Source organism: Hyla sarda, chromosome 1, assembly GCF_029499605.1.
Source record: "Hyla sarda isolate aHylSar1 chromosome 1, aHylSar1.hap1, whole genome shotgun sequence".
Classification (NCBI taxonomy): Eukaryota; Metazoa; Chordata; class Amphibia; order Anura; family Hylidae; genus Hyla; species Hyla sarda.
In genome coordinates this window covers 461,323,402-461,337,374 of record NC_079189.1, presented here as the reverse complement: position 1 = coordinate 461,337,374, position 13,973 = coordinate 461,323,402, and positions in this window count along the sequence as shown.

Sequence of the window (13,973 nt, the reverse complement as noted above, 5' to 3'; positions counted from 1 at the left end):
AGTTGTAGTTTGGCAACATCTGAAGGGCCAGATGTTGCTGAACTAAAACTCCCAGCATGCCTGGACAGTCAGTGCATGCTGGGAGTTGTAGTTTTGCAACAGCTGGAAGAGCACAGATTGGATACCATTATACAATGGTCTCCAAACTGGGGCCCTCCAGAAGTTGCAAAACTACAACTCCCAGCACGCCCAGACAGCTGTCTGGGCATGCTGGGAGTTGTAGTTTTCAGACTCCTAGAAGCAGCAGTGAAGATCTTCACTGCTGCCTCTGCGGACCATGTACTTACCTGCCGGTCCCGTCGCTGCTCCTACACGTGGCCGGTCCCACCGCTGCTCCTCGGTCCCGCCGCTGCTCCAGGTAAGGCCGCCGGTCCCCGCGTGTTCTCTCCCCCCCCCCCCCCCTATGCCGCAGGTCCCCGCGAGCCCCCCACAGCCATCTTCCCCCCCCCCCCCCCCCCCCCCCCCGTTCTGCCCGACTTCCAGGGGCGGGCAGTGCGGGGGATCTGAACTTTCACCCCAGGTCACTGTGATTGGTCGCTGACCAGGACCATGAATGGATGGTCCTGGGGGGGTGAAGCAGAAGTTGTCTCCTGCTGGAAACAGCGGGACTTCTGGTTAACCCGTGCGATGCTGCGCAGCGCCGGGTTAACTGTATGCCTTGTATAAACGGCGGGGTGCGCGAAGGGGTTAAGCAAAGTTTCAAAACGTGGTCTGAGCTGGAGCGAGTTTGTTTAATAATTTCTGCTGCCATTTTTGTTACCTTTTTTTTTTTTTCTTTAAGTCTTAAGATAAATCAGTAACCAATGCAAAAAATATATTTGACTTCATAGGGCACATTTGGAAAAGGGAATGTAGATATAAAGTTGTTACAATTTTGGGCCAAATTGCTGCAAATATACACAAAACAGCTGTGCACATTCAATGATAAATTCCCCCCAAGGTTTCAAATGATTTTTATTTCCCTGCCCTTCCCCTATTTTTGGTTCAGCCCAGACATGTTTAATGGCCATAGGCCTGACTGGTTACCTAATAGAACTCAGTCCTTGTCATTATATATTTACAGAATAGTATGTTTAGTCTGTATTTTCCTAATTGCTAATGGAATAATATTCTTCTGTTTATTAAAACTTTTCTGACTGTCTCCTCGGAAAACATGTAAATTGGGTTTTCAGTTAAATATTATTTAAAGGGTTTAAGTGCTTTACTCATTGCCTTTGCACAATATTCAAGATGTAAATGAGCTCCTTGCCCAATAAAACATAAGACCATACATGTATGCCTTCATTCCACCATTTTTTTGGCTTCTTCATTGAGCCCCTTGCAGTGTTGAATTATGAAAATGCTAATGTTAAGGAAATTGAAGTGTTGAGCATACAATCCTGGCCGTAAATGTTTGCACCCTTGAAATTTTTCTAGAAAATGAAGTATTTCTCACAGAAAAGGATTGCAGTAACACATGTTTTGCTATACACATGTTTATTCCCTTTGTGTGTATTGGAACTAAACCAAAAAAGGAGGGAAAAAAGCAAATTGGACATAATGTCACACCAAACTCCAAAATTATTGGCACCCCTAACTTAATATATGGATGCACACCCTTTGGAAAAAAATAACTGAAATCAGTCGCTTCCCATAACCATCAATAAGCTTCTTACACCTCTCAGCCGGGATGTTGGCCCACTCTTCCTTTGCAAACTGCTCCAGGTCTCTCTTATTGGAAGGGCGCTTTTTCCAACAGCAATTTTAAGATCGCTCCACAGGTGTTCAATGGGATTTAGATCTTGACTCATTGCTGGCTACTTCAGAACTCTCCAACGCTTTGTTGCCATCCATTTCTGGGTGCTTTTTAACGTATAGCAAAGATAGATAGGATCGGCACTGACTAATGCCCTGGAGTGCTTATATGGACAGCTGATCTTAGTGAAGCAAGTAGCGGGGACATGGAGGCATCAGATAGTCGGCACAGGTAACGCGGTGCTCATTCTTGTAGGCATCAAATGAAAGTATGAGTTCATAGAAAAAGTAGAAGGCACTCATGGTTTTCTGTGCAGTGTTCTTTATTTTCCAGTGCTTAAAACTACAACAATCCACGTGCAGGACGCCAGAGCTGGACTAGCTCTGGCGTCCTGCACGTGGATTGTTGTAGTTTTAAGCACTGGAAAATAAAGAACGCTGCACAGAAAACCATGAGTGCCTTCTACTTTTTCTATGAACTCATACTTTTTAACATATGTTTGGGGTCATTGTCCTGCTGGAAGTCCCAAGATCTCGGACGCAAACCCAGCTTTCTGACACTGGGCTGTACAGTGCGACCCAAAATCCGTTGGTAATGCTCAGATTTCATCATTCCTTGCACACATTCAAGGCACCCAGTGCCAGAGGCAGCAAAACAACCCCAAAACATCATTGAACCTCTACCATATTTCACTGTAGGTACTGTGTTCTTTTCTTTGTGGGCCTCATTCCATTTTCGGTAAACAGTAGAATGATGTGCTTTACCAAAAACCTCTATCTTGGTCTTGTGTGTCCACAAGACGTTTTATCAAAAGGATTTTGGCTTACTCAAGTTCATTTTGGCAAAATGTAGTCTTGCTTTTTTATGTCTCTGTCAGCAGGGGGGTCCTCCCGGGTCTTCTGCCATAGCATTTTATTTCATTTAAATGTTGATGAATAGTTTGCGCTGACACTGATGCTCCCTGAGCCTGCAGGACAGCTTGAATATCTTTGGAACTTGTTTGGGGCTGCTTATCCACCATCCCGACTATCCTGCGTTGACACCTTTCATCAATTTTTCGCTTCTGTCCACGCCCAGGGAGATTAGCTACAGTGCCATGGGTTGCAAACTTCTTGATAACGTTGTGCACTGTGGACAAAGGCAAATTTAGATCTCTGGAGATGGACTTGTAATCTTGAGATTGTTGATATTTTTCCACAATTTTTGTTCTCATGTCCTCAGACAGTTCTTTTCCTCTTTCTGTTGTCCATGCTTAGTGTTGCACACACAGACACACAATGCAAAGACTAAGTGAACTTCTCTCCTTTTTATCTGCTTTCCAGTGGGATTTTTATACTGCCCACGTCTGTTACTTGCCACAGGTGAGTTTAAAGGGGTTCTCCCTTGTTTATACTGTTTTTGTTATTATGTTTGTGTGTTATTTGTGTATAAGTATGTGTTTTTTTTCATGTGGGTTGTGATTATGTATATATGCGGCCTCTTCCGGCGCATGCGCAGGTAGTTTGTTTGTTTTGTTTACCAATAAAGTTTTTTTGTCTAATTTACAAACTGTCTGCGCATGCGCCAGTACGCAAGTGCTACGCTAACAGCGTAGCGTACGTTAGGTCTACGCTAATAGCGTAGCTTTGCACAAGCGCAGACAGTTTGTCAATTAGACCCAAAAAACTATATTGTATTAAAAAAAAAAAAAAAAACACTGCATGCGCCGGAAAAGGCCGCAGATTCGTCGCTGAGCCACGGAAGAAACAGGAAGAAAAGATTTGCCTCGGACGTCAGAAGATAGGAAGGACAGAAGCAAGAACACACCCCCCGACATCCCACTTACCGAACACAATATGGCGGAGGCCGAGATTACACAGCAAGCCGCTGGAAGAAAAAGGGACCAGCTTCCGGATCTTTACAAAAGGTAAGAAAAAACATATATACATAATCACAACCCACATAAAAAAACACATACTTATACACACATAACACACAAACATAATAACAAAAAACAGTATAAACAAGGGAGAACCCCTTTAAAGGAGCATCACATGCTTAAAACGGGTTACTGCAATCCTTTTCAGTAAGAAATACTTCTTAATTTTCTTGAAAAATTTCTGGGGTGACAACATTTACGGACATCACTGTATAACAATCTCTACATTTTGTACAGGTGATATATTACTTAAGTCTGTGGGTTCATTTTGTGGAAGAGGGAAATCATATGGTACAGGTGCGTTAAAATCAAATATTGCCATTTTTATAGTAGCAAAAGTTTGTCAGCTCACCTGAGCATTCAGTGCACGGCAATCCTCAAATTGCGAACAGGTGAAAAGAGCCAGCTCCATAAAAACAAAGGTTTATTGGATTCCTTAAAATTCCATTGAAAAAGGCAGTATAGGAGAGTACATCAAGCGGTAATCTAAGGCAACATATAACCGAGTTGTATCCGTAACATATGTGTATGAACACAGCCCATAAAACAGTTCCAGTATCTCTGTTCAACAATACTTGATAGGACACAGGTGTATAGGGCAAACAACGGGCACGCCGGTAACTAGAGTTCAGGTGAGTGTACACATAGTTACATAGTTAGTACGGTCGAAAAAAGACATACGTCCATCAAGTTCAACCAGGGAATTAAGGGGTAGGGGTGTGGCGCAATATTGGGTAAGGGATGGGATTTTATATTTCTTCATAAGCATTAATGTTATTTTGTTCCAGGAATGTATCTAATCCTGTTTTAAAGCTGTTAATTGTTCCTGCTGTGACCAGTTCCTGAGGTAGACTGTTCCATAAATCACATTTCTCATGGTAAAGAAGGCGTGTCGCCCCTTGAGACTAAACTTTTTCTTCTCCAGACGGAGGGAGTGCCCCCTCGTCCTTTGGGGGGGGGGGTTAACCTGGAACAGTTTTTCTCCATATTTTTTGTATGGGCCATTAATATACTTATATACGTTTATCATATCCCCCCTTAAACGTCTCTTCTCAAGACTAAACAATTGTAACTCCTTTAATCGCTCCTCATAGCTAAGATGTTCCATGCCCCATATTAGTTTAGTCGCGCGTCTCTGCACCCTTTCCAACTCCACAGTGTCCCTTTTATGGACAGGCGACCAAAACTGAACAGCATATTCCAGGTGAGGCCGTACCAATGCTTTATAAAGGGGGAGTATTATGTCCCTGTCCCTTGAGTCCATGCCTCTTTTGATACATGACAATATCCTGCCGGCTTTGGAAGCAGCAGCCTAACAACGGTCACGCCGGTAACTAGAGTTCAGGTGAGTGTACACATAAATGATAGTGACTCACGGTTTAGCAGAAAGACTTTCTTTCACGTTTATTCAAGTAATTTCGGGTACATTGTCTCGCAGGACATAAGGTATAGCAGCATAGGTGATAACATGCTCCGTGCTCCTTTCAGTCTGGCCCAGAATGGGCCAGACTGAAAGGAGCACGGAGCATGTTATCACCTATGCTGCTATGAAATACCGCTGCTAAACCTTATGTCCTGCGAGACAACGTACCTGAATAAACGTGAAAGAAAGTCTTTCTGCTAAACCGTGAGTCACTATCATTTATGTGTACACTCACCTGAACTCTAGTTACCGGCGTGCCCGTTGTTTGCCCTATACACCTGTGTCCTATCATACATCAAGCGATAAGCATCAGTTACAGCATGGGATAGATCCCTTCATGCTGACGCGTTTCAGGTCATGGCAAGTCATTGCCATTTGTAGTGTGTTAATGCATCCACGATGTGAGCTTTCCATTTGGAGAACATGTTGCTGCTCATAATGTACCATCACAGTGCTACAAAAATGTATCTTTATAAAGGCACATCGCAATGTTATGTCATTTTTTGTTTCTCCTTTGTACATTCTGTCTGTACTTTTACACTATGTGCAGTATTATTTATAAATCCTCGTATATTTAATGATATTCACAGTGTTATGTTATAGGTTAAAAAGAAGAAAAAATGTTGGCTAAAGTATGGCCAACTTAAAGTCTATAAGAAATGATGTAATAATAAAAGGCTACATGCTGAGCTTTTTCTTATTCGTTATGTAGTATATTCTGGGTATGGCATGTCATTCTGGGGATGTAATTTCTCATTACAAGCGTAGCATTGAAAATGTATGGTTTCTTTCTACAGACAAGGATCATTACTGGCCAGATTTAATCCTATAACCTGAACATAGGCAGCTAAGGCAGTGTTTCCCAAGCGCGGTCCTCAAGCACCCCCAACAGGTCATAACCTGAAAGACTAAGGAAATCCTGAAAACATGGCCTGTTGGGGGTACTTGAGGACCACGCTTGAGAAACACTGAGCTAGGGGGAGAATTATCAAAACCTGTGCAAAGGAAAAATTGACCAGTTGCCCATAGCAACCAATCAGATTTCTTCTTTCAATTTACAGAGGTCTTGTTAAAAATTTAAAGAAGCACTCTGGTTGCTGTGAGCAACTGGGCAACTTTTCCTCTGGACAGGTTTTGATAAATCTCCCCTCTAGTGACTACATTTAAGTTATTTTTCAGTGTATTTGACTTTTGGATTGGACTGTAAAAAAAGGCAGCAGACCACGATTGGCTGATCTAAGAGTAGGATTCGATTGGAAAATAAACAGATTTTAGTCACTAGCCGACTATGCTTGGTCATAGGATTGAATAGGGTCTGTGCCGATTTTCAGTTTCAGAAATCGAATCTGTCATGACTGCACAAATCGTGTGTGAATGCACCCTAGCCAAGAAGCTGCATATAGTAAGTAGGGCCATTTGCCAATAAGCATTTGAGGTTCAGTTCCTAGGGCGGTGCATTGTGGGAGCAGCAGTCATCATGCAAAGCTTCCAATTCTGCAGTACAGAATAAATGTTAAAGGAAAACTGTCAGCCAGTTCACCCACACTAAACTCAATATACTGGGTGATAGTGTGGGTGAACTGGAGTCCAATGAGGGGTCACTTACTTTAGTGTGTGCCCTGACCACTGAGTTGTCCCCTGCTAAAGTTCTGTTTGTCCTCTCTACAGTAGAGCTTTGAAGGCGGTCCCCCGGTGTCCATATCTCTTTGGGTCCCGGAGGAAGGGGCCTAATGTCCTAGTGACGTGGAGTCACATGCCCTCGGAGCGCAGAGCTCTGTCTGCAGAGCGCATGCGCCTGAAGTTTTTACGCAGCTCTTACGTCCTCAAGACGTGAGAGCTGTGTGTCCGGAGAGCGCTCTCCGCAGTGTAACTGCACATGTGCTGGGCACTCGCTACAGAAGTCTGGAGTAGCGAGGGCCTGGCACATGCGCAGTTACACTGTGCACAGCGCTCTCTGGACAAACAGCTCTCACGTCATTAGGACGTGAGAACTGCGTAAAAACTTCAGGCACATGTGCTCTGCAGGCATGTGGCTATATGTCACTAGGACGTCGAGTTGAAAAAAATGAGTATGCAAACCACGGGGGCGGGCTAAGGCCCCTTCTTCCGGCACCCAAAGAGATATGGACGCTGGGGGACCGCCTTCAAAGCTCAACTGCAGAGAGGACAAACAGAACTTTAGCAGGGGACAACTCAGCGGCCAGGGCACACACTAAAGTAAGTGACCCCTCGTTGGACTCCAGTTCACCCACACTACCACCAAGTAGTTTTAGTGTAGGTGAACTGACTGACCGTTTTCCTTTAAAGGGGTACTTCCGTGGAAAACTTTTTTTTAAATCAATTGGTGCCAGAAAGTTAAACAGATTTGTAAATCACTTCTATTAAAAAATCGTAATCCTTCCAGTACTTTTTAGGGGCTGTATACTAAAGAGAAATCCAAAAAAGAAATGCATTTCCTCTGATGTCATGACCACCGTGCTCGCAGCTGACCTCTGCTGTCCATTTTAGGAACTGTCCAGAGCAGCATATGTTTGCTGTGGGGAATTTCTCCTGCTCTGGACAGTTCCTAAAATGGACAGCAGAGGTCAGCAAAGAGCACTGTGGTCATGACATCAGAGGAAATGCATTTCTTTTTGGGATTTCTCTTTAGTATACAGCCCCTAAAAAGTACTGGAAGGATTAAGATTTTTTAATAGAAGTGATTTACAAATCTGTTTAAGGCTGGGTTCACACTACGTTTTTGCCATACTGTTTTCAATCCGTTTTTCAATCCGTAAGCACTTTTAAAAAACAGTACACAGTTTAAAAACGGATACGGTTTACTTTTTCCCATACTGTTCCATCCGTTTTTTTGCCATACGGTTTTCTTTAGAAAAACGGATTGAAAACAGTATGGCAAAAACGTGATGTGAACCCAGCCTAACTTTCTGGCACCAGTTGATTTAAAAAAAAAAAAAAAAAGTTTTCCATGGGAGTACCCCTTTAAGGGCCCTTGTGATCAATGCAGCACTCACACTTGACACAACATAGCTGTCTGTTCAGGTGCTTTTGATTATCTATGGCAGTGTTTCCCAACCCAGTCCTCAAGGCACACCAACATTCTGTTTTTTTTCAGTTACTCCATTGGAATAGAACAGGGAAAAATTAAAATCCTGGACTGTTGGTGTGCCTTGAGGACTGGGTTGGGAAACACTGATCTATGGCACTGCATGTGTGCTAGATACTGCCGCTAAGTGGCCGGCAAGGTGTCAGCAACAGGAGAGCTGGGGCACGTGAAAAGGAAAAGACCTGCAAGAGCTAAACATATTTCAGGGGGTGTAACGTAAAGGAATAAAGAGAAAGCAGTATAAAGCTGTTCACACTGGCGAATGTCCAGACATTCGTCCGACATCGGAATGCCAGCAGAACATGTCGGCACTAGGACCACCCGGAAATACAGTGTGATATTGACAACAATGCATTTCTGTGTGGACTCTACAGAAAAAATAGACTGGTCTATTCTTCCTGCGGACTCCGGTATCGGGATTGCCGCAGCAGAAACAGTGTGCACAGTGCAGCAGAATCCCATTGAAATCAATAGGGGTTCTGCTGCAGTGGAATGTCCGAGTGGAATTCTTCTGGGGAATTCCACATGGAAATTCCATTGTGTGAACATAGCCTAAATGTGCCGTACTACAGACACAACTTTTGTTTTGCCTGAATAAAAAACACGCCATGATGCAGTTTTTGTGGCTTTGTAAAAAAAAAAAATATATATATATATATATATATATATATATATTTTATCCTGTGTTTTTCTCATTATAGGTCATGTGACTCTATTCTATGAAAATCTTTAGATTTATCAACACCTGTGTAGAGGTATGGTTGACCAGCTGCCCATAGCAACCAATCTGAATTTTTCAGAGGCCTTTTTAAAAAATGTAAGAGACGCTCTGGTTGCAATGGGCAACTGGTCAACTTTACCTCTACATAGGGTTTTATAAAGATATAAATTTGGATAGAATAGAAAAAATCACATGGCCTATAACAGTGGTCTCCAACCTGCAGATGTCCAGATGTTGCAAAACTGCAACTCCCAGCATGCCCGGACGGCCAACGGCTGTCCGGGCATGCTGGGAGTTGTAGTTTTGCAACATCTGGAGGTCCGCAGGTTGAAGACCGCTGGCCTATAATGAGAAAAACACAGGAGTCCTGGGACCTGTAGTCCCACAATATCATGGTTTAAGCATAATTCAAAGGGGTATTCCAGGAAAAAACTTTTTTAAATATATCAACTGGCTCCAGAAAGTTAAACAGATTTGTAAATTACTTCTGTTAAAAAAAAATCTTAATCCTTTCAGTACTTATGAGCTTCTGAAGTTAAGGTTGTTGTTTTCTGTCTAAGTCCTCTCTGATGACACCTGTCTCGGGAAACGCCCAGTTTAGAAGCAAATCCCCATAACAAACCTCTTCTAAACTGGGCGTTTCCCAAGACAGGTGTCATCAGAGAGCACTTAGACAGAAAAGAACAACCTTAACTTCAGAAGCTCATAAGTACTGAAAGGATTTAGATTTTTTAATAGAAGTAATTTACAAATCTGTTTAACTTTCTGGAGCCAGTTGATATATATATAAAAAAGTTTTTTCCTGGAATTCCCCTTTAAATTATGCTGAAGCCATGATATTGTGGGACTACAGGTCCCAGGACTCCTGTGTTTTTCTCATTATAGGCCAGTGGTCTTCAACCTGCGGACCTCCAGATGTTGCAAAACTACAACTCCCAGCATGCCCGGACAGCCGTTGGCTGTCCGGGCATGCTGGGAGTTGTAGTTTTGCAACATCTGGAGGTCTGCAGGTTGGAGACCACTGTTATAGGCCACGTGATTCTTTCTATTCTATCCAAATTTATATCTTTATCAAAACCTCCGTTTTTACTTTCTTGATCCTGTTTAGCTTTTTCTTTGATGTTACTTAATGAAGACTTTATACTGGAAGCACTTGGAGCTGTTGTGTTGTTTTGCATACACGACTTGAGCTTAGATAGTGGAAATCTTACCCTGACACATTCTTTCACACGGTCTAAAAATATGCAATCGTGATATTAGATATGACACGCCTGCTTTCCCCAGTCATTCTGTTAGACAAGTAATTTTCCACTTAAGTGTGTCAGACTCTTGAAACATTGTAGATGCAAGTATTGTTACAGTGTTACAACTACAGTGATCCCTCAAGTTACAATATTAATTGGTTCCGGGACGACCATTGTATGTTGAAACCATTGTATGTTGAGACCAGAACTCTATGGAAACCTGGTAATTGGTTCTTGGTTCTAAAGGCACCAAAATGTCATCCAAAAATAGGAAAAAGTGAAAATTAAAGAAAATAAATAGAAAACTAATATAGATAAAGCAAGTCCTTACATATAAAAGTAAGAAAGATCTGCTGGGAGCTGTAATCACTGTCTATGTCAGTGTTTCCCAAGCAGGGAGCCTCCAGCTGTTGCAAAACTACAACTCCCATCATGCCCGGACAGCCTTTGGCTGTCCGGGCATGATGGGAGTTGTAGTTTTGCAACAGCTGGGGGCACCCTGATTGGGAAACACTGGTCTATGTAGAGGACAGGATCTTCTTTGGGGTCCTGTACAGTACAGGCAAAGTCCTAAAAAAGTAACATGGAGCCGCCCTCACCTGGTGTCCAAAGGAGCAGATAACCCTGGTACAGGTAAAGTGTACAGAAAAATACCTCCCTGTACTGTAGGGGGCGCTACCAGACATCAGTCAGTGCATACGCTTCAGTAATACAGGGGTTTTACCAGTAAAATGTCCATTCTGATTGGTCAGTTCTTCCGGCTATTGACATGTTTCGCAGATCTGGACTGTCCGTACATTGTATGATGAGTCTGGTTTCAAGTTACAATGGTCCAGAAAAGACCATTGTATGTTGAAACTATTGTATGTTGAGGCCATTGTAAGTTGAGGGATCACTGTAGTACATTCAAGTTGTTGTTTTTTCTCTTTGACCTCATATACTGTGAATTCATCTTGTCAAGGAAACCTTTCTCTGCTTGCTGTAAATAAACCATTACATAGTTACATAGTAAATCTTCCTATTGTATCACAGGCGAATGACTTACCAACTGAATTACTATGGAAAGAGTGACACCTGCAGGTCTTTGGCATAATAAAAGAGGGAGATGAACAAAACAGTAAGTCCACTATAACACGGTTGTATTTTGTATCTGTATTTGTAAGACAAAATCAGGAGTAGGTCCAAAACACTGAAGAGTTGTAAGACGTTATCCTGCGGATAGGGGATAAGTACCAAAGTTCTCCTTTTAAGGGGTATTCTGGTGAAAAACTTTTTTTTTTAAAATCAACTGGTGCAAGAAAGTTAAACAGATTTGTAAATTACTTCTATTAAAAAAAACGTAATCCTTCCAGTACTTATTAGCTGCTGAAGACTACAGAGGAAATTCTTTTCTTTTTGGAACACAGAGCTCTCTGCTGACATCACGAGCACAGTGCTATCTTCTGCTGACATCTCTGTCCATTAGAGATGAGCAAACTTACAGTAATTTGATTCGTCACAAACTTCTCGGCTCGGCAGTTGCTGACTTTAGCCTGCATAAATTAGTTCAGCTTTCAGGTGCTCCGGTGGGCTGAAGACTGTATCCACCTTTTCCAGCCCACAGGAGCACCTGAAAGCTGAACTAATTTATGCAGGCTAAAGTCAGCAAACACCGAGCCGAGAAGTTTGTGACGAATCAAATTACTGTAAGTTCGCTCATCTCTACTGTCCATTTTAGGAACTGTCCAGAACAGCATATGTTTTCTATGGGGATTTTCTCCTACTCTGGACAGTTCTTAAAATGGACAAAGATGTCAGCAGAGAGCACTGTGCTCGTGATGTTAGCAGAGAGCTCTCTGTTCCAAAAAGAAAAGAATTTCCTCTGCAGTATTCAGCAGCTAATAAGTACCAGAAAGATTAAGATTTTTTAATAGAAGTAATTTACAAATCTGTTTAACTTTCTGGCACCAGTTGATAAAAAAAAAAAGAAAAAAAATTCCACCAGAGTACCCCTTTAAAGGGGTAATCCACTGCTCAGTGTTTGGAACAAACTGTTCCAAACACTGGCGCCGGCAGCTCGTGATGTCATAGCCCCGCCCCCTCAATGCAAGTCTATGGGAGGAGGTGTGAGGGATGTCACGCCCCCTCCCATAGACTTGCATTGAGGGGGCGGGGTGTGACATCACAAGGGGGCAGGGATATGACATCACAAGCAACCGGCGCCGGCTGCAGCATTCAAAACAGTTTGTTCCAAACGCTGAGCTGCGGAGTACCCCTTTAAGGCTACACAGTAATATATCTGTCCATATTTTTCTTCAGTTTCTGAACGCAAGAACTGGGTGTGGGTCAAGACCATGGAGTATAGTTTTTATCTGTGTAGATTCCATGCCTGTGTGTGTCACTATCGAGTGACAGCGCAGTCCACAAAACTGTATACAACTCCGTGTATTGCCCTAGACAACAGTAAGGTCAGCTTCACACAAGCACATGAAAATACGTCCATGATATGGAGGAATTGCAGATAACTCACCAGAAGTATGTCATCAGTATTTCATCCTACTGAGGGACGTCTTCTAGACAGTAAATTAAATTAAAAAAAACTGATGGACATACTGATGCAGTATGGATGAAATACAGATATACATGTGTATTTTAATCCCTTTAATGGGTATATTCCCTTAGCAAACTGTATTCTGCATGCCCTCTTTTTAAAATATGCGCTTATTTTTGACTGGCATGTAAATAGACTCAGATCAATATTGGTTTCTTTTTATGAAAAAAAAACAAAAAAATAAAGAAAAACAGACATCACAGAATTAAAATAGACTTGTGTCAAACAGGCCATTTTTATACAACTACATTATTGCTGTATAAGCCTATCAAGACGCGGAACACAACTGTATGAATCAAAAACGTAATCTTTATTGTTACACATATTTAAAAACACAAGTAAAAGTCAATGTAAAATGGACCAGCAGCAGTTAGAGAAAACAAGTCATAGTTCAGGGCAACAAGTACAGTGGTCCCTCAAGTTACAATATTAATTGGTTCCAGGACGACCATTGTATGTTGAAACCATCGTATGTTGAGACCATAACTCTATGGAAACCTGGTAATTGGTTCTGAAGCCACCAAAATGTCATCCGAAAATTTGAAAAAGTGAGGATTAAAGATAAATAAGTAGATAACTAATACAGATAAAGCAAATCCTTACATATAAAAGTAAGAAAGCTCTGCTGGGAGTTGTAAATCACTGTCTATTTCAGCGTTTCCCAGCCAGAGTGCCTCCAGCTGTTGCAAAACAACAACTCCCAGCATGCCCGGACAGCCAAAGGCTGTCCGGGCATGCTTGGAGTTGTAGTTTTGCAACAGCTGGAGGCAACCTCTTTGGGAAACACTGGTCTATGTAGAGGACAGAAGCTCCTTCAGGGTCCTGTAGAGAACACGCAATGTCCTAAAAAGGAAAATGGAGCTGCCCTCACCTGATGTCCAAAGGAGAAGCTAACCCTGGCACAGGTAGAGAGTACAGAACATGTAATACCTCCCTGTACTGTAGGGGGCGCTACCAGACACCAGTCAGTGCATGCACAGGGGTTTTGCCAGTGAAATATCCATTCTGATTGGTCAGTTCTTCCAGCCATTGACACGTTTCGCAGATTCCAAAGCATTGTATGTTGAGTCTGGTTTCAAGTTACAATGGTCCAGAAAAGACCATTGTATGTTGAAACTATTGTATGTTGAGGCCATTGTAAGTTGAGGAATCACTGTATTGTTATCATATATCTAAGGTGCTGGAAAGAAGTTCAATGTCTAAACAAGTAGGATACTAAAGCAAGCCTATCTGTAT